We start from the raw sequence: 19,591 nt of genomic DNA, 5'->3' as shown, positions 1-19,591 counted from the left end.
ATTCTTAAATTTCTTTCCAGTTCATTAGGCTTTCTGTTTTCCGTACCAAACTCTGATGCATATGACCCCGAGAGCAGCGTCCTGCATGTCGTGTTCTAATCCGCTCTGTAAACTCATTAGATAACAGAGAGAATCAATTGACCTTTGCTGCTCCCATTTGCTACAGCGATGCCACTAACATTTCCATGACGAAGAACAGATGATGCCACTGTGCGGTATTGGGAATGACGAGGGCTTTTTAGCAGTGGTTTGAGAGAATGAAATTTAAAACGGATGCATGTCACATAGTAGAATAATAATGGAATGATAAAAGTGAAAGCAGTGACGGAGCGGAGCCAACCTCCTGCTCTTTGTGTCTCTGTGGGATGACACAAGCATGAGTCAATCTGTGTGGAAAACAAGAAGAATTATTTGTCTTCATTGACAGATGCCCTGTTTTTGATCTTTTGGTTATATCTGAAATATCAAAATCCTGCAGTGAATACAATGGGCTTCATGCGCGATCTACTCAAACAGATTTGTTTTTACGTATGAGCGAGTGATTTCAGAGAACTTGTGGCACTGACCAGTTTTCTCTTATGTAGACAGATAACTCACAAGTGGTCATGTACAGATGGTCCCCCTCTCTACATCAGACAAAACGCTTGTTTGATTTAAGAATAATGATGCTTTAATATGAATTAAGTTTGAGTTTATATATGCTAAAATCAACTCAAATAAAAATAAACCCTATTCAAAAACAATATTGTAACACCCTCATCGCAATTTGCAAGTTTACGTGGTCACCACTGCTCTGATGACGTCTTTGCCAGCTGTACTGATATCCTGCAGTTGTCTTGGTCCTCTAATACTACCACCGACTGATATCCAAATTTTTTTTACATTTTTGGCCAGAATTTGTGATTTCAAAATGACCTACAAATAGAGCAGAACAGATTTCTCACAAACACACACCTACTCATAAACAGGTGGCATTCATCAAATCCAAACAAGAGATATATAACAAGTTCATGCAGTTAAAAGAATTTGGTGAAACCAACTTGGAACACTTGGATTAGCAAGTCTCATGGAAAGACATTTAGGGAATGAGGTTTAGGATAAAAACATATATGAAGTGTTTTTGCACAAGACCCAAACTCTGAAAGATATGTAAAACATCGGGTATAGTCCCAGTGGTGGAGAACGGATGACGTAGTCTCCCATGATCCTGGATCAGTAGTGCTAACGTCACACACAGCGGTGTTCTAAGAAAATTTTTCATAGGGGTTGCGAGCAATTGTTATAGCTGATCATACACCGTAATGACACTTGAAGAACCTGTTGTGGATGAACTTATATCTCTTTTAAATGTCTCCTTTGACCTCCTGCAATGTGACTGCTTGCTTGAGTCCAGGATGACAGTGCCATAATCTGCCTGCTCAATAGGCCACACCACCATTTTAATAAATATATAATTTTGTAATATAATAAGTTTGTCACGTTGTATTTTCTTCCTTCAAATGCTTTCAACACCATCCAGCCTCTCCCGCTGGGGGAATAAGCTCAAGGCAGCGGGTGTGAAGGCCCCCAAGGTGTCCACTGTTATAGACGATCACACTGGCAGGCAGTTTGTGAGCCTCCACAGCTCTGTGTGTACGTGTGTGTGTTTGAGAAATGGTAGTGACAACCCCAGGAACATTCTGCAAGTCTCCAAAAAGCAATGAATAGCAACAAGCAGGGACGCCTAAATTACAGCTGCTTCTCTATGTTGTTTAATATTTTGGGTTTGCAGACTTTTTGGAGCCTTTAAAGATATGAGGATGGAAAAAGTACAACCATATCATGAAATATTAAATTAAAAATTATACAGAAATCACATATTTGGATATACCTACTGTAATACAGCTTGCTGTGTAGTGTCTATGGCCTATTGATCCATCCATGGTGCTTTTAATGCAAATAATGAGCTATGATGGTGAATTATCCTCCCGACTGTCTGTGAGACGCTCTCGCTTGAACACAGAACAGTGTTTCAGGCGGTCATCAGACAGAACCTCCCTCCCACAGCGGCACAGTACAACACTGGCCAGATGGGAGGATGCTGAACACAGCTATAGCATTAGTTTGAGCCAGCTGGGAGGGTGTCGAAAACTTTTTAGGAATGGATGCGGAATCTGTTGCCTCTCTGCTTCACAGCCTCAGCTTAGTCTGAGCTTGTCTGTACACAGCTACAACTAATCTCCAACCCTACTGGAGATGTTGCTATCAAATGTATTCAACTCCCGACTTTCATGTCTGTTTTGTTGTAGCTTCCAAGAGTTGTTGTTGCTGCTGCCTCTCCATCAATGGGCTTTTTGATCTACCTATTTGCCTGGTGATCTTTTCTACATGCCCTACCCTCTCTGGATTTCATCTCTGTAGTCTCCTGAAAGGTTTTAACATAATCCAAACAATTTTTTGAGAAGCATTTTAGAGTTATTACACAGTTTGAAACATACTTTAAGCCACACTTTGAGGGCAGCTCTTATTTGTGACTCTTAATACAACCATTGCCAACTACTGTGTTGTACGTAGATTGTGTGTGTGTGTGTGTGTGTGTGTGTGTGTGACAGATGGAAAGACAGAGCAGTAAGTGGAGAAAGAGTGGTGTTTTGTGTATGTGTCTGTTTATATCTGAGGGGACAAAGTGGAGATAGAGTGTGTGTAGCAGTATAAGTCTATTTTTGCCTGTCTGTCTGAGTGTTTGTGAGTACCCGACTCACAATAAATGTCTGCTGGCTCGTGTGTGTGTGTGTGTGTATGTGTGTTGGGAGTGCACGTGTCAATTAAGGTCTGTGTACATGCACATCGCTGCTGCCCAGGATGTCTCCCCGCTTCTGTTTATGCTAGACTGCCTGACCTACCGAGTGCCCCAGAGCTGTCACATGACTGTGTCAGCCAGTCGCACGGGACCCTGCGACAGAGCAGCACAGATGAGGCGCCATGCTGCCTTCTGCCTGCATGTGTGTGTTTGTCTTAATTATTGCATGACTGCGTACTTATTACCTTACTACTACTACCTACTAGTGTGTGTCTGTGTGGTGCTCCACTTACAGCAGCTCAGGTCAGGCTTTGTAGGTAAAATTACGTGTCGAGTGTGTGTGCTTATGCAATCATCAAACTGAATCCTAAAGGTGGGCTTAACTTCTCCTGGACATTCAAGTTGCTCACAGCTACACTGGTTTCATTATTGTGTGCTGATGCGCATTGTTTCTCATCATCCACTGGGTTGTAAGCATTTTAATACAAAGTCTAAAACAACAATTGAAGGGTACATAATAATTTGATTTTACTGGCCAGAAGATGACATATTCTGTTGTTTGGAGGGTTGCAGCAGTATTAAGACCAATCTAATATCGCGACACTCAGTGTGCGAAGATAATAATTTTCTCTTACTTTGTATACTACCTTAAAACACTTAATTGGCCACAAATAATATTAAATGAATGGAAGGCTGCTGGTAAATTTTGCAGAGTATAAAATTGCAGTGTGTGTGTGCTGATACAACGTTTTCTTGGTCTGGCATGACTTAACATAAATATTGCTCTAAAACTGACATTGCTGACTGACTTCACTGACTTTAAGGCCTAGACACATCAAACCGACATCAAAGAACTACTGGCGACGAAGGCCAACTATTGGTCACCTTAAGTTGCCTGTGTCTCAGCCCAAAAGTTGCGAATAAGCACACTGCAAAGACTTTAGCCAACAGCCAGCTAGCATGTACCTCGTGTGCCTTCCTTGGACGAAATAACTTTCCGTACCAGCAGGTGGCAGTAGTCTGTATTCGTCTGTCAAAAAGGGAAGCCGGGGGATGGACAGAGTAGATTCAAGACGTTAGTTAGCCAGTTAGCACATTAACAACGCAACCCGATGTTGAAAGAACAAAGGATATTTACTGTGCACTAATGAACAATAGCACAAACACTTACAAACCATTTTTGCTAAAAGCTCAATGGCAAAAAAATAACCGTACCTAAAATAAGAAGCTTGCTTTGATCTCATGCCTTCTTGACTTTGTTGTTCACTTTTCTCACTCACATTTTTGTTCTTGTACTCTGAGCTGAACAACCAATCAGAGTGATTTCTTTACTGACACCTTGTTGGCAGTTGAAAAGCCATGCTCGCTGTAGTGATATGGTTGGCAGGTGCAGTTTTGTAGAAAGAAAATAGTTCCAACATGAAACTACTCACAATAAGGTCTGTGGATCATCTTGAGTAAGTGGGTTACAGGTGTTGAGTTTTTCAAATGTATTTTTTTGCCACTTTGAGCACCAGAAGCCAAGTGCCATTTAGTTCCATTATACTGGAGAGGAGGCAGATCTACGTATATGACTGTTTTTTCCAACACCTGGCAACTCCCACTAAAACAATCTACACAAATTGACAAATAGCAGTGGGTAGGAGGGAAAATATGTTTTTTTGATTTTGGGATGGACTGTCCCTTTAAGCATGTCACACTAGACACTTCCATGGTTTTAACTCTAAAGTACAACAAGCAGTAAACACACTGTACCCCCACCTCCATGGCACATCCCTGTATTTGTTGTTTCCTGCTTGGGATACACTTCCATTGGCCCTCAGTCAGTGCACCAAATAATAATGTTTTTAAAGCTACTGACTCAAGACAGTTATCTTGAATGGAGAAAGATTCAAGGTGCAATTATCCTGTAATTGCCACTTGCAGCCAAAGTGGCGGCTACAGCTAGGCTTCCTTTAATTAACTTCATCATTGATATACATTGTCATGAAACGCAACTTGAATAATTTTCAGATGCAATCTAGTATCTTGGAAAACAGATGGTAGGACAAAATGACTGCAATTTATGGTTGTCATTGTGTATATGCTTGTTGAACAAGAAATTAAATGTGACATCAGCCCTCTGAATACTGTTATTACTTTATGACCTCTATCAGCTTTCAACAGAAACAGGAACAGCAACAAGTGTAACCTAATAGGTTGTTGTTCCCTGTGTGTTGCCTGTCAGACAGCAGCCTCCTACACAGTTGCTGATCATTGGCATATCCCTCCCTACAGTGAGCCAACCAGTGCTCCTGAACACGTTGCACCATGACAGTTGGTCCCTTCAGCTAGGCAACTAACTAACGCAGTAACCACAGGATGCTGAACAATATAATCAGTTGAATATGCAGCAGAATGACATGTTGAAGCCTCCCTGGGAGCCAGGCAGGAGTAGGTAGCAGCCAGGTAGCCTAAATTATGCCAGACAATGCCAAATGCCTCATAAGAAGTGAAGCAGCACAGGGGTTGTCTGCCAGGCAGCTACATAACAGGCAATAATAGATATCCCAACAGACTGCCCTCTGTTAGGTTGTTTCCTGTTAGGCACCTGGCGGCCTACTCAGGCAGCCTACAGGATGATGTTATACTTTTCTGCCAATTTCCAGACATATCTGGAATGTAATGATAATCTGCTGCGAGCTGTTTGACAGCTATATTTGTTTTGACCGCCAAGAGTGCTGCTGCACCTTAAAGATCATGTGTGCAGGATTTAGGGGGATATATTGGCAGAAATGGAATATAATATTCATAACTATGTTTTCTTTAGTTTATAATCACCTGAAAAAATCAATTGTGTTTTTGTTTCTTTAGAATGAGCGGTTTATATCTACATATGAAGCAGGTCCTCTTCCATGGAGTCCACCATCTTGTTTCTACAGTAGCTCAGAAAGAACAAACCAAATGCTGGCTCTTGATAGGGCCATTTGCGTTTTTGGGTTTTAGCATTGACCCTCGTAGTTTTCCCCCATGCTTGGCACATGAGAGAAGTTTCAGTTAGTTGCAGTCTTGAACCTCACCACTAGATGCCACTAAATCCCACACACTAGACATTTAAATAGACTGAAATCACTTGAACTGCAGGTTGTTTTTTGTGGAGCTCCTCTTGAGATACATGTCTGTGTTAATAGCATGTGAACTTTCCCTCTGTTTCTGCTCTCCTAATCTTTATGATGAACTTCTTGTAATATAGGAGGAGAGATTGATATCTGGAATCATGGACACTGACTAAATCATCAAATAAGTTCATTTTGGACATCTGATCACCAAAACAGATGCTTGTTTTTAGATCGGTAGTGTATAGAAGGATGTGATCAGCTGTGTTCAAACAAAAACAAGGGCGGAATCTGTGTTTATTGTCAGGTGGTTTCTTGATAGCCTGACATTGCCACACCAAATTGCAAATGCAAATTCACCTGGAACCTCTCAGTTCATTTCCGATTTCAAAGGGGCATTATCAATGGCTGTAGATCAAAACCCAGCCGGAGAGACCCACAACCAATCAAAGCTACAGAAGGTGATAGCGTTTAGTGACAGCAAATGTAAACAGACTAAGTGTGCAGAGATGAGATATGGTGGTGCAGCATCTTCTTGTCTGTGAACGAGTTTTGCCGTTTTTGCCATCAGAATTTGAAAATAGCAATCAGCTGCAGCCGTGGTCATTTTGAAGGTACCTCAATAGCACTCCTCTTTACTTAGGTTAATGCTTGACACTGTGTCTTTTTTAAAAGAATAAACTTTATTAAAGACAATGCCATATACCATACACAAAGAGCACAAGAAAGACACACAAAATACATCAATGGCAGCAAGGTCCAGGGTACAGGCAAAGAAGGAGGAAAGTAACCAAGGTTCAAAAGACCAAGTCAATCAATCAATCCTGTGAGGTCAAAGGTTGCATCTAGCACAGTCCTCACAGCTTTAGAGTTCTTGAATACAGGAAAGGATGGTTTAAAGCACTTGAATTGGTGTTTAGCAAGTAAGAGTAAAACATTTATTATAAAATATTTTCTTACATTCTCCAACAGTAACAAAAAACCCTTGCTAAAACAAAACGAAAATCTGCAGTGAAATATGTTGGAAAAATACTAGAATATCTGACCCAAATTTCTCCTTGTGAGAACAATCTCAAAAGAGTAAAACAGTTGTGAAACATTTTTGTCAGAATTTGTACAAAATGAGCAGCAATGAGACTCAATGTCCATTTATGTATCTTAAAAAAAGAACCTGTGAATTAATTTAAATGTAACATCTCTCACTTTATTATTGAGAAATTACTTTAGAGGCAAAGACCAACCTTTCCTCCAAGGCACATTCCCTATTATACCATTCCACAATGGGATTATGCAAGGAATAGTGACAGTAGCTTCTTTGGAATAAAACTCCTAATTGTTGTACTATTATTGAACTGAAAAGCACAAACCATTGACAGCAGTATCAGATAAATTGACAGTGTGAGGAAGTGGCCCTGGGAGCTAAACACCCCTAAGTAGCGTTAGTGATAATTCCAGAAGGAATTGCATCAAATCTGATATTTCCTTCAAAACTCTGAATGATTGTACAGCCTGCCATTTGAGTCAAATAATTGACCAACAAGTATAAATACTATTATTTTTGAAACAGTTTTTAAGAGATAAAGACTTATTTTTAATGTGATATCTATGTGAGGGGAAGTTATGTTGAAACATAAGAGATAAAGCCAAAAGCATTTGCTCATGAAAGTTTAGCAACTCAGTTGGGATTTTACTGATATTGTAATTGCACAATAAGATGATAAAACTCTATCAAGATGATGGGTTATCAAGCCAGTAAATTTTGAATGTATTATTCCATAGTGTCCCCAGCATGAGGGTGTGCAAGCCAAAAACTATGCCATCACATTTTCGTAAAGCGCAAAGACTCCACAAGTTGTCAGTAATCGTCTCCAACGCGCCCCGTATTAGATTAATAGTTGTGATTGGCCGAACCCGTCTGAGGTCGGCTGTAAATCTGCCTGAACAGGAGGCACATCTGCCAGAACAAATAAAACATGAGCTTGCAGATTCGTCTGGTTCCCAAGCTAGTTCCTTGATGTCTTTGGTGTAACAATATGCCATGCAGTGTGAGAGAAGACATTCAAAGTGAGCTGAGCTTATTCATGTCCCACAATACACAGAGCCGGTAGGATGCACTTGAAACAACTCAAAGGTTTTTATGTGTAACTTGTTTACAGCATTAGTTTAGATTCAGTCCAGGCAAATCAAACTTACCTGAGTAATTCTACCCTGTGGTGTAGATGATGACAGTGACCATAGAAGTTCACAGGTCAGATGTTTGTGTAGAGTGTATTTTGTATCATTTACCCACACAAAAACATTCACTTGCATTTGTTAAATTCTTTTTTAATGTTAGGTCCTGTATGGCGTTTGAGGTTTGTCACTGCTCGCACAGGGTCAAATGGATTTTCCAGAGTCAGTCAGTCAATACATACCACAGTTTGGTGTGTTTTCAGTACAGTTACATTTGTATTACATTTGAACTGTATCTCTACAGTACTTTGAAACTTTTATACCCAATAATCCAATTTGCCAGTTGATGTGGTTATTCAGTCCATCTGTTGTGTTTTGTTATATTGCTGATCCTCTTCACCAAGAGCACAGCATTTAGTCCAGTCAAGAATCTGAAAGTCTGTATCTCAGGGCAGAAAAATACTGAAATCTTACTGTAATTGTTAATACATTTTTCACACTGACATGGCTGAATCTCAGGGGCAGCAAAAAGCGTGGAAAAGTGTAATTTCACATGGTATCAAGTGTGTGATGATGGCTTGCTATATAGCTCATGGAGGGGTTGGTGTTTTGATGTAGGTCGCTCAGTCGGGGGTGAACCTACTGAACCCACTGGCTTCTCACATCAAACAGAAGGCCATACAGCCTGAGGTCTAAATATAATATAATCTTACCAGTTTTGTTTTCATCCTAATAACATATGACCTCTATAAGATGACATTTTAATACATTTAAATGCAAATGAAAGCAGAGATTTTGTTGTTTGTCTCTTTTGTTTCTGTTGTGTCCCTTAGCCAACTAATCCTCATAATTCCCCAGTGATCATAATTTTATTATGACAGATTAATAAACAATTTATGAATCCATTTATCATTTATCTTTGAACCTTTGCCACAGTGCGTTAAGCCCTCATGTGCGTTTTCATCCTGCCATTAAAAAGAATGTCTAATGCCGCCTCTTATGATAAGCTGTGTAAATGCAGGGCACTGATGCGACTATAGGTTGGTTTTATCTGATTTCCGGGTGACTGAGATAAAAAAATCTTTGTGTACTGTTCCTGTCATTTTATCAGAAGATATTTTTGATCCAAAAAACCCTTGTCATTGTAATCTTTCTCCGTATTTATCGAAAGACATGAATTAATTTTGTGCTCTGCTCCCTGCAAAGTGGAAAGTTGTTGCATGAAACTGATATTGTGTTTGTTCTGATAACAGCGCAGCACCTTATTACTGCTCCTCGTCTTTACAGCTGTATTTCAGGGCGATGCACGACACACAGGACAGACGTCACATAAGCACAGAACACTCTGTTTCCTTCTTTATCTGTGGTAATGGTTGCCCTGGTGACAGCATCCCTGTGGTTGCTGTGGAGACCCAGCAGCAGAAGCAGCCCTGCTGTCAGGCTGAATGGGCGGCTGATTTACTGTTACCTCAAATAGGTTCAGTCTCCACATTGTTTCTTTTCATATAATGATCGGCCTGGCATTTAGGCAATATTAGTTCATTATTTTGATTTATAAGGTTGACATCTTATGTTGAAAGCATCTTTCCTAATATTTCTAAATGCATGTAGGTATAAGATGGGAATTTTGCCACTTCTTTCTCTCTTTTCTTTTCTCTTCCTCTTTGATTTGGAGGACGTTAAGCTATCAAAGCCTTGTTACACAGAAGTGTCTGGAGGTAGAAACTCGGTAGTTCAAAAAGCTCTCAGATTCTTATTTTGTTAACTATAAAACATATCTGAAGCCAAAGAGGCACAAAGAAGCAAATATTCCTTACTTTTTCTGTTCTTCTCATGAACTCCAGTGAGGTATCAGCACAAACTGCCTGACACAGAGCTTGACACAGCAGTTTGTGACTGAATTGGAACAAACATCCAGAATGTTTGACTCAAACAGCTGTGAAAAATGGCATTTCAGCTTGACATTTTGTGACTTTTTGTGTTCACCCAATACCAGTCCAAAGACCACACACACACACACACACACACACACACACACAAAGCAAATACCTACTCAGTCTCACATACAGTATCTTTATGACCTATTTGTTGAATGAAGGTCAGATATTCAGTAAGGCTGTGGAGCTGCAGGATTAAATGATTTAAACTGAATGCGCTTTTAAAATACAGGTTGTTACTTTCGCAGTATTAGGTAGATTTAATTAGAAACATTTCTTTCATGTCAGTAATATTTATGCAAATGAATATATTCTGGACTAGGATATTTCAAAATTTTAGTGCATCAAGTTCCATGGAATTGAATGTTAATTAAAAATAATAATAATGATAATAAAAAAAGAAGTTCTGTAATTTTTAAAGAGGAACACCACCTAAATTAGGAATTCCACTATATTATTTCCATGACCTTGGACAATTAAATCAATATTTGGGCATGTGAGCTACTCTCTCTCAAAGCCAGAAACCAGAAAAAGAAGTCTCAAATTTGTGATGTCAGAGGGTATATCGTCTGGAGCTGCTCCATAGACAGTTAATGGGAGCCTGATTTTGTGGACCCACACAATGTTTGTTTTCTTTTTTATACTGAAATTAGTTTTATTCTATTGTAGCGTTGTCATTTCTGAAACAGAAAATGCACTCAGCTCTTAGTGTCATCTATAATATCTTTTCCAATTCATTGTCTATGGAGCAGCTCCAGACTTTATACCCTAAGACATCACAAATTTGAATTTTAGCACAGGTTTCAGATTTGGAGTTTTTATAAATATTTTTGGACTGTTGTAGACCAAAAGAACAACATATATGAATTTTGAAAAAAGGGCGTAGCTCCCCTTTAACATAGAACCCATGCATGTAAACCTAAAACTGTATGTAGGAACAATAATTCCATAAATGAACATGCAGCACTGCCATAGTGTTTTTCCCTAAACAACGCCAATGAAAAGTAAAAGTATATTTATTTATTCAGTTTCTTCCGAACATCATACCATGTATATGGTCCTCATCTACTGTATGTTATCGTCAATATATTTCTTTAGACAGACGAGCATCCAGCTGAGTTAATACTCATTAGCTGAATATTGTGACAGTTCTTCACAGAGGTTAGCGCACATACATTGTTATCATTTTAATGACATACAGAGTATTTAATTTACATTTACATTCCACTGAGCTCAGTTAGATGCCGTAGTCTTACATCAGGCATTCTGATACCAAGTCAGGCAACATCAGGCCGACTGCCATGTCAAGTTCAAAGCAGCTTCCATGCAACGTCCCAAGAGAAATCACATCAAGTCAATTAGAGGATGATGAGTGAAGACTTTTACCTGGTTTTGTTTGAAGCCAATTAAGGTAAAGAGGAAGAATGCTAAAGAGGTAAAGTACTGTGTCAGCTTCTGTGGTGCTTTGACTTTGACTTCACATAAGAACTTAATGTAGGAATGTTTAAGTTTGAGGCTTTATTGTTGATGTGACTACTTTTTCTAATGGAATATAAAAACATTAGTGTGGCTGAAATTACAAAAGCCTTCAAAGTAGTGCCTCCATTATTTTAGATCCACCAAATGCCTGAATAGTAGAGTTGCAGTGACAGTTATACTGTGTACTTTTGTTTATCTGTGGTTTTGAAAAAACAGAAGGAGGAGCGTTTGTTCAGCAGCAACAAAAACACTGATAACAATAATGATAATTATATAATACTGTATACTGTGATAGTGTGATCATTTCTGAGATGGTTATCGAACTGTGAAAATCTCGTACTGTTGCAACCCTACTGAATACTAAGTTCAGGTCTCCAGAATCTGCCGTGTAGATTGAACTAATCAAACTTGACATGTTGTTTGTATATACAGTACCTGCTGAATGACAGTGTTTGTTGTTTCTGCCTTAACATGTTGGATGACAGTGTACAGTGTGTGTGTTGGTGAGTGTGTCCCTATTAAATGAGCTGGTGATGCAAGTTACAGAAACTGAGGTGCTTCACCATTGGCCATTAGTGATTCCATCCATCCATACACTCTGTGTGTAAATTGGATAAATTGGCTGGAACGAGGTAGTTACCACACCTGGGCTTGGTGGTGTGTGTCTCTACCTTTGTATGTATTTTCCAATTTAATATAACTGTAAAACCTCAAGCAATGTAGCCTACTTTCCTTTTATATGCACTGTTGAGTTGGTATTTTGCAGTCAGTTCACACACTGGGTAGACGCTGTTGTCAGGCAGTCTTCCTCACACTTTGGCAGTATTGCTGAGAAAAGATGGCACACTTTCCCTTAACTCCACTCACTATCGTCCCTTCAGAGAGTAACATGCTGTTACACTGCTTGTGTTGTCCACATACAATGAAAGAAACAATACTTAAGATACCCAGTTATCCTGATAATAGGACGATGTCACACTTGGTCACACCTTGCACTATATTATTGCACCTTTCGTCAATCCTGACTGATACTTTGTGCCCTGTCTTACACAAACAGACACTGTGGATCACCTCAGTGCTGTCAAAGCAACAGCCCGGGTCACACTAATGTGTTGACATATGGAAAATCACAAAAGCCTGACTGAAGCCTCACCCCCCACAAATTAAGATGAGAAGTACCTCTATGTATTTTTTCAGTAAAGACATGACTTTGATGAGTGATTCTCCTTGCATTATCATCCATTGATCTGTTTACCTGACCATCCATCCATTTGACAATCCATCCAAATTGTTTCCTGGTCTTGCCTCCACGCAGACAGATGGATGCCCTGAATAGTTCCAGGAAATGGTTACATGTCCATCCTGTTGGACGGCCTCACTCTGTTGGACAAAACCTACTGGCTTAGGACCATCCTTACTCCCACTGAGTCTCGTACCGTGTCGAGTATAACAGCGCTTTGAATTGTTACCAGCACTCCCACTCTAACCGCAAAGGCTTCAGTTTTTCAGGGAACAGTCCGTCATACAAACACATTTGCACTAAAAAAAGAATCCTAATTCCTCATCCTCCAGTGACTCGCTCTTCTCCTCAGAGACGTTACACATGTCATTTAGTATGACCTTTATTTGTAGAGCCTTTAAGAAATGACCTCAACTCAACGCTCACCACCAATAATTAAATTTGATTGCATAGGGAAGAATCTTATGGAGGAACATGTGTGCCTATTTGCTTGAACAAGCAATAGTTTATTTATAGAATATAGAATAATAGTAATAGAATAATAATAGAATGATAGTTTATTATAGAATTACATAGCCTACGTTATTGTCAGTATAACTGTGATAACTACAGGTGGAGCTGCACTCCTGCATTATGAGATATTAAGTTTAGACTATTATTGCCTGCAAAAAAAAAAAAAAAAACTCACCTTGCCTGTCATGATTTCTGTACAAATGACTGCAAACTGAAAATTTGTGGAGCTAAAGCTCACTTAGAAATAACATCAGTCTCTGCAGTTCTACAAAGTTCCCTTTAGCCTATTTTACTTCATTGTTTTGGTTTTACATATTTACTGGTTCAGTCTGAGCTGCTCCCATAAACATGTTAAGACAACTGTACCCTAACTGCGCAGCAAGTACTATGGGAAGTAAAGAAGGTAGAGCTAGTGGGCTAAAATAAGCAAATACTTTTCTAAGGAATTGGTTTACCAAGTCAAAGGTTTTTTTTTAAAGATTCTTTTTTGCCTTTAATGTACAGGACAGTGTGAAATGGGGAGACAGAGAGAGTCGGGGGACGACATGTAACAAATGGTTGCAAGCCGGAGTCGAACTTGCGACCGCTGCAGCGAGGCATCACCTCTATACATGGGGCACCGGCACTATCCACACAGCTACCGATGTCCCTACCAAGTCAAAGTTAAAGAAAAATTGAACATTAGAGTTAAAAAAAAAATATAAAAGAAAATAAAAATATATTTGAGCCTTGTAGTGAAGGTAACTAAATAAGCGTCTGCTGATTATTTGGTACTCTAACTTTGCAGCGTTGGTGGTGAAAGCAAATGAATCTGTGCACACACTATATAATTCTCTATTTTCCTCCGAGACCTTTCCTTTTGTGGTTTCGGAATCTATAACTAGCCTAGCTAGTGAGATTCAGGACTAGCTGCTGATGTTAAGGTTCAGCAAAATTTAGATGAAAAGGCGCCATAGAGGTATGGTACATGTTTTCGTTGACAAAATGTAAATATATTTTTTCACTTTAGGCCTACAACAGTGAAAAATGAAAATTAGAAAATACTGTTTAAGCCACAGGTTGCATATCCCTGGTCTAGACCAAGTGACAAACACTGACATCCATAGAGCTGTGCTGCTACTGTGGCTAAACATCTGGCAAATAACATAATTATTGGTGTTAGGTGTGGTGACATGTATACTTACAGAAAGTGGCAAATTAAATTGTGAGAGAGTTGAAAGTATCCTTCACAGCAGTATGCAGCACCGGATGTGCTGTGTGCAGTTATTTTTTATTACTCACATGATACGTTGATATTGAAATGGGAATTTCAAATCAATCAGTTTCTCTTTGCTGTCATCTGAGGCTGCCAGCTCACAAAGCTGCCTTGTGTTGCTTTGAGATAAGACACAAAGCTGCGCTCAGCAACTTTTGCAGCCCAAAGCGCTAGTTGGCTCTAACTGTTAACTGATTTGCTGAAGGTATGACACTTTGAATACTCCTAAATAATATGCTGCCATGGCACCAATCTTTACATTAGTTTTTATAGTTACGTTAACTCATTAACTGTATGAGCGGAGATGGTGTGAAAATCTTCGCAGAAGGCATTGTTAGTGTGCCCAGCTTTCGGCACATTGAGTTCTTTTGTTACATCACTTTCTGAGGCTGGAAGAATTTCTTCCAGTGACCATAACTAATGCTGCTATTTTGCTTGGACTAATGAGGTGAAACTACCGTGTCTTCATTATTATGGATCGTGTGACACTCTGTACTGCATCTTATAAATTAGACTAGAAAGTCTGGTGTAGTTTCATAGAGAAGCCTTGCCCAGTACTGCTCTAAGATGGAGATTAAGACATGTATTATTTCTCATCTGGCCTGTCTGATAATTACTGTGATGAAAACTTGCCACCAGTTGGCTAGTTGGCAGATTCCGTTAACTACACTCCCCCTCCTCATTTTTCCCTCTGAGTTTCACGGAGCTGAGGACCAGTTGGCTCAGCATCATTCTCACACTTCCTAACCACCTGTCCTGCCCACAGTTGGGGTGGCAGCATGGATCAACTCTGCTTGGCACACAGCTCCATAGGACTGAGGAGGGCAAAGCCACGGCCATAGACCATAGACACTGACCATTATATTATTACAGGCACCGGAAAATGGCTAATCTGAATGGCCAGAAAGCTTGTAGTGACCTAGCAAGGCTTTACAGGGTTTTGTTGGCATTTACAGCGATTCAGCAGGGCATCAGTGGGCACAATGCCAGCTGGCAAAGCACTACGGTCAATACATAACATGACACTAGTCTAAAGCCTCCTAAATACCCAGTAGCTCTTTGTGCACCATTTCCATGTGCTGATTCTCATAATCTACTATAAGCTGAATGTTCTCACACAGAAATAGGCAAAAACTTGTCCTGTGTGTTTTGTCCAAATAGATAAAGCAGGTCAGTTCTGCTCTGATCCACATTTATCCATCCTTAATCCACGCTTTCTGTTCTACCAACCATCCATCCATCCACTCCATATTTGTTCTCAGTGGAGGTTCTTCTATCCTAGCGTTTTGTCAGAGGTCTGATGATAGAGTCACATATGTTGCTCTCAGCCAGAGCAGGTGGCTAGCTGCTGGAGGAGAAGACACTCAAAACACTGCTAACAGTCATGTATATGGCACAGTCCTTCCTTCCATCCCACCATCCATCGACCCATTCATTCATTCATCCCTCCATTTATCCATTCATCTTTACATTAATCCATTCAAAGAAATTGATTCCAAGTAGTTATCCACATACATATGTGCCTTTTCTTAGAGAACTATTGACTATTGATCAAGGACCCCCATTATCAACCCGCTCGTATTGTTACTAATGGCATATATTGGTCCTCAGTAATAAGGTATGGGTTAAACAAGGGTATGAAACAACCCCAGGAAGAAACATATACATTTAAGAAACACTGGTATGTTGTAAGTAAGTACAAATATAAGTGCATATAAAAAGTAGCAAAAAGAAAACCTAAGAAAGAAAAAATATACCAAAAGAAACAAAAACACTGACATTAATATAAAAATCAAAGACAGCAGGAGTAAAAAAGTCAAAACAGAACAGACAAGACCATCAATAAAATGCAAAGAGATCAGATAAGCTTTGGCTTTTTGGTACCAACACTCTGAATGAAAAGAAGAATTACCTTCTCACTTAAGTTTGAAAAAAAATCTATATTGTAATGTATGCTTGGGGATGGTGGAAAAGTTTGTGTATTGATAAAAGGAAAATGCGACTGAGTGCACTGGAAATAAATGATGACCTAAAGGTCACTACCTTCACTACACAGGCCACTGCAAGCTCTCTTTGTTGTTGCTGGGTGGCTTTTAACACTCTCATATGCACACAGGGCTGTTACCAGAACTCTTCCAACAGCACATAGCTGTAATATTATTTGCTCAAAACTCTAACTCCATTGTCTGGTGTGCTTTCTGTCATTATACATCCATCGTTTTGCTTTGTTTAAGTTGTGACTGGTGCTCTTTTGATTATGTCATGTCATTGCACCCTGTTCTGCAGTGGCACCTGACTGTAGAATTAACGCAACCCACTGCTTATCTCAATGAACCATCTCCCAATATTCACATAACAGTAGCAGATCTAAAATCTTTTTTTTTTTTAGGCACTTTTCTGAAAATTTAGTTGAAATTTGCCTTACATTTGGATTGAAACCTAACTATTGATATACTGTCACCGTTCAGTTGTTATGGTGAGAATTAGCAAATAATTGCCTATTTACACATCTGGCATGTAGTGAACATCATTAACATTCCTTTGGGGTCTCATTTCTGTCTGTCTGACAAATGCAAGTCCAATAGTCACCCCCTTTTAGCTCTCTTTTGGTCTCCACCAACTCCTGAGGGAAATAGTAGTGAACAATTTGTTTATCAAAGCTTTCTTGAAAAGAAGAAAAATCTGTGGGCCCAAAAACAAAAACAATGCGCTAAAAGATGCTATAATGCCCTGTAGAGCTCAGGCCAACTGCAGTATTGGGTGAAAAAATCCTCTGTAGGCTCGTCACTACGTGTGACTCCTTTCACATTACACATAATGCTTTGATTCCGCTGCGGCAACAGCCTTGTACACGGGGCGCCTGCTCTACCACTAAGCCACCGACGCCCCCTTTGATTCATTGTTTATGTACAAATATTAATTAGTTCGACTGTAGTATTCTGTTAATTTAAATAACATCTTGGTGTTGTCATATAATTGCTATGTACAGTAATTCCAGCGCAGAGAGGTGCACATGATGTCCATTGCTGAACGACTGCTGAAGCATGTCAAAGAGTCTCTCTTAAAAGCTATGTTTCTTTCAAAATGAGTTAGCAGTGCTATCAGCAGTTATTCCCTTTCACATCATCGTCGGTTTAGGGCCAACAAAGAAACACCACATGAGGAAAAGCTGTGGTGGTTCTGGATGAGATTAATTGCTGCAAAAAGAAATATGACATTTCTGTTAAGTTTAACAAGCATGTTACTGCGTTCTCCCTGCGGTGCCCGAATAATCGCCCCTGCCATTTCTAGCCTTGTCGTTTTCTCCTCTTTGAAACTGACTAATGGAGCTCTGGATGGCTGCACTCACACACAACATAGACCCCGAAGAAGCAGAAATATATATTGTCAATGGATTCATTTCCTCTTTTAATGGTATTTATGATAAGACCCCCTATGACAAGGAACAGATTGCTCAGTGGTGGTAGTTAATAGCGGGGTGGTGAAATGCTTTATAGCAGGTGTCCTGAGGATATACAGCAGCTAAGCCCAGAGCTGGTTCTGTAAAGCCTCTCTAGCTCAGAATCACTGTCTTTTAATTAACCAATCCTCCACAGGGATACAGGGAGCATGGGAAGTGTGCTACACACATGCACATTTCATTCACATCGCCAGAAGAAAATGTTGGCATTGTAGGTTTCTGCAAACCATAGATACAGCAGTGACATAGTTAAGATTACATGCATGTGAGATGAGTTTCTCACCAGAAGGTGGAGGGGATGGTGGATAGTGTGACACCTCAGTGAGGCTGCTGTCAAGCAGCAGACTACTGTTTGAGACCAGCTGGGTTTTTAATGACAGGTTGTGACATTTCCAGCTGAGTCTGTGGCAACAACTACCAGGTATTTTTTAGGGCAATGTCAGCACATTTCCAGTGGTGAAAACAAGGTATTTAAAACCAAAACGTGATTTTTTTCCATACCATAACCAAGTGATTTTTATCCTTAAACCTAACCACACCTTGACCACAGTGTCTTCACAACATAAAATTGAAAAAAATAAAGAAACACACCGCTTCAACATATTTGCTACATATTAAACATATAAATGTAATATATCTATTAAGTGTGCAGAAACGTACAATGCCAAAATGTATTCTACCGATTGGGGTACACACTTATTAAGTGAATGTGCGCTTAAAGAAAGAAACAAACAAACAAAAAAAACCTCTACGATATTTTACATTGAAAACAGATTAAAAAACCCTCAACATCAGCCTCGAGTGACGCCCAATCCAAACCTTTCTACTTCAGAACAAATGGGCAGATGCAATAAACCGTGTCACCCGGTGAGGCAGCCAGTCAGACGGTCAGCCTTGTTTTTTCTCATCTTTCAATTCCACTAAGGCAAGGTGCCTTTGAGACTGAATGTATTAGGCAGGATAATCGCCTCAGACTGCCAAACCTTCAGGCTTTGTCGAGGCTACACAGGAGATGAAGACAGTTCACAGAATGGAGATAAAGGCTGGAGCTAAATGCTTTGAATGGATGCTATCTTTGCTGCTCCATTTCCATGTATCTGACTCATTTGATGTCAAATTGAAAAATGGAAAAATGACTCCATAAAACTGTCATTACTTGCATAACTCACACACCAAACTTCATATCATAAAATGTATTTCAGTCTCATCAGTATTGGTCTGAGCTATGAGCTCAGCCTGAGTCTGAGTGGTTGTGTATGTTCTAGGAATAATAAATCCATGGGCTAGCATGGCTAACCTAACAGATCAGATTAGTATCTGTGAAATCACAGCTGATTAGGGTGTGTGTGTGTGTGTGTGTGTGTGTGCGTGTGTCCTAATTTATGCACTCTGGAACATCTAAATTAATTCCCTATGCTTTATCCTCTAAAACATAAGTGACCTACTTTAAACATTATTACTATTTTTCCACAATCGCAGTTTTAGAGTTGTTTTTTTTTTTTTAATCCCTTTGGATAAATGTGTGTGAGAAGGAGGAAGAATATGCATATGTGCATATGCCAGAGAGCAGAGAAGTGTGTATGCTCTCATGATAAGTGTGTGTGAGTGAGAGCAGAGCAGTTTTAAATCTCCTGGCAGTTGGACAATTGTGGTGGCATTAT

The 19,591-nt window shown here is 39.6% G+C and overlaps 1 protein-coding gene across 4 annotated transcripts in view; it reads left to right on the top strand.

Annotated features, from left to right (window-relative positions):
• The window catches only part of kiaa1549la (KIAA1549-like a), a 130,798-nt gene that overhangs the window by 27,057 nt on the left and 84,150 nt on the right, over window positions 1–19,591 (top strand). The gene's annotated exons all lie outside the window — the stretch shown is intronic.

Source organism: Epinephelus lanceolatus, chromosome 5 (assembly GCF_041903045.1).
Source record: "Epinephelus lanceolatus isolate andai-2023 chromosome 5, ASM4190304v1, whole genome shotgun sequence".
Lineage (NCBI taxonomy): Eukaryota > Metazoa > Chordata > Actinopteri > Perciformes > Serranidae > Epinephelus > Epinephelus lanceolatus.
Note: the sequence above shows the minus strand (reverse complement) of the source record. Positions and strands in the feature narration are given on the sequence as shown.